Consider the following 3,062-nt stretch of genomic DNA (forward strand, 5'->3'; position numbering starts at 1 on the left):
ATTGCTCTGATATCCAGACTGCTGCTGCTGACCTCCCTGGCCAGATTGCTGATTATAGCCACCTTGATTTCCTTGAGAGCCTTGAAAGTTGGAATTGGAACCGCCGCCCGGGCCATGAAAACCGCCGCCACCTGAGCCGCCGCCCGGCCCATGATTACCATCGAACATGTTAGAGTTCTTGAAAGCCCTCATGATCGTACAGTCCTTCCATAGGTGAGTGGTCGGCTTGTCCCGAGTACCGTGCCTTGGACATGGCTCATTTAGCAACTGCTCAAGTGTGGGACCTGACCCGCTGGACCGAGGAGGTGGTCTCCCCTTACATCGTTGATTGTTGCCCTGCGCATTGGTGTTAGCCACAAACTCCGAGCTACCGTCAGCCTTACGTTTATTATTGCCTCCTTGATTTGTCGGGTTATGCTGATGACCTTTGGCATTGCCGTTCTTCTTTCCCTTCCCTGTCTTCTCATCGTCAGACTCGGGATCCTTGGTACTATCAGAGTCGGCGTACTTGACTAGAGCCGCCATTAGCTGACCCATGTCATTACAATCGCGCTTGAGCCGCCCCAGCTTCTGTTTCAGAGGTGTAAAACGGCAATTTTTCTCCAACATTAAGACTGCAGAACTGGCATCCATCTTATCAGATGAATGTATTGTGGCTTTGACCCGGCGCACCCAATGGGTTGTGGACTCACCCTCCTCTTGCTTGCAATTAGTCAGATCCACAATTGACATGGGATGCTTGCATGTATCTTTGAAGTTTTAAATAAACCGGGCCTTTAACTCTGCCCATGATCCATTGGAATTAGGTGGCAGCCCCTTTAACCAAGTGCGGGCCGTTCCATCCAACATCATGGTGAAGTACTTGGCCATTGCAGCATCACTGACCTTCAGTAGTTCCATGGCCATCTCATAGCTTTCTATCCATGCCCCGGGCTGTATATCGGCCGTGTAATTAGGCACTTTTCGAGGGCCCTTGAAATCCTTGGGCAAACGCTCATTACGCAGAGCCGGCACCAAGCAAGGGACACCTCCAGTCCTCGTGGTCATGCCTGCCTCAATAGAAGTCATCGGATAAACCAGAAAAGACTGGTAAGTTGCCCACTGAGCCGCCCGCTCAGCCTCTTGGCGTATCCTGTCCTGATCAACCAAGTTAAGAGCTCCATCACGCGCCGGGTCATGCCCGCGCGGCTGGTCATGGCGCCGAGCGTTGCTTGAAATGGCTGCTGAATCTATATGCCTGCTATAACTTGGTGAAAGGGCATGTAGCCCCTAAGTGTGGTTTTGGTAATTGAATGACAATCTCTATGGACTAATGTTTTCAGTGAGATATATTTGAAGGTTTTGTCCATAGATGGTGCCTCAAGGATATTGGATGGAATCAAGGATGAAGTCCATATATATGAAGATAATGCCTCAAGGATATTGGATGGAATCAAGGATGAAGTCCATATAGATGAAGTTATATTTGCTCTAAGCTTTGGTATTAAATGACAATTCCTATGGAGCATCAAGTGCATTGGATCTTATATGAAGATATGTTCCATAGTGATGCTTGAAGTTCTTTGGGTTGTTATGTGAAGATTGCCATCAAAGCATCCGAAGAAGTCCTCATGGTATCCCTCTCTGGATACCCCATGCACACGGGCTTATACCGTGCGCACGGGGTCGAGTGTCAACTCTCTGGATACCCCGTGCTCACGGGGCTAGGTGTTGGCTCTCGAGATTCCATATCCAGCGAGGTTTCAAGTTGGTCTTCTGAGGATCAAGGCTTGAGAGAATAATCAAAGAGAAGAATTCGAGTTATGGTTTCAAGACAAGATCATGGTGAGCTCATGTGTTGGGTTTCGGTTGATCAAGCCTTGAAGCAAGCAACTAGAGTGAAGAATTCATTATGCCTCTCAAGACAAGATCATGTTGATCAAGTCTTGAAGCAAGCAACTAGAGTGACAAATTCATTATGCCTCTCAAGAGTTTGGGATGGAGTTTTTAGAAGGGCAAGTGGTGACCAAGATGATATTCATAGTGGAACTTGATATGGTCATGAAAGAGTCTTTGGTGATATTGTCTTGAAGCAATGAAGTGAAATGAAGAGTTCATTGTGGCTTTCAAGAAACCAAGATGGAGCTTGAAGTAAAGATGTTGGTTGACCAAGATGAAGCTCGAAGAGTATATCTAAGTGGTCAACTCACAAAGCACAAACAATGTACCACGTGAGATCAAGTGATCTAGTGGTATGGTAAGTAATTGTGAATTGTGCTTTGTTACCTAACCCATGCTATATGTTTGTTATGTCTATGTGGGTTAGGTGTTTCTCATAGGCTTGCATCAAAAGGAAAGATCTCATGTAGCCTATGTGTGGATGACATCAAGTGGTGATGCTCATCGGATTCGAGGAGTCCAAGTGCAAGATGAGATGACATCAAGTGGTGATGGTCATCGAGTTCGGGGAGTCCAGGTGCAAGATGAGAAGCCGGAGGTTATATGCTTTGAATCTTGCGGTCCACATCATGATAATGTGCATGTGAAGATGGGCTTGAGATAAGGCTTCCCTCATTGCATCATGAGGAAGCAATTCGAGTATCTTCACCAAGTGGTCGTGGACAAGAAAGGGATTCCAACTTGAGGCAAGCATTAAAGTCATCATCAAGCTCAAGTTGAATGTGCAAGGCAAAGGTATACCTTAGCTAGGTTTTCCTAGTTTTGCCGGTCTCACAGTGCTTGGTGGGAGACCGGATTATAGGTTTGATAGCCGTACTATCAAGAGGGACTCTCGGGCAAGTAGCTTGATCACGTCGCATGTAGAGAGCTCAAACCTTTGCATTTCTTGCATCATTCTTTCTTGTTTATCTTGGGTGATTCTCTATGTGAGGACCTTGGGCTTTTCCATAGCTTCAAAACGAGCCCAAGATCATCGAATTCGGAGTCCATATGCCCAAGTTATCGATGTTTTAGTGGGCTGCTGCTGGCTGTCCTGGGGACCCCGTGTGCACGGGGTCTTTGACCCCCGTGTGCACGGGGTGTCCAGAATTCTGGGTACTCCGTGCACACGGGCTCGTACCGTG

This window comes from Aegilops tauschii, chromosome 3 (assembly GCF_002575655.3).
Source record: "Aegilops tauschii subsp. strangulata cultivar AL8/78 chromosome 3, Aet v6.0, whole genome shotgun sequence".
NCBI classification, from domain to species: Eukaryota; Viridiplantae; Streptophyta; class Magnoliopsida; order Poales; family Poaceae; genus Aegilops; species Aegilops tauschii.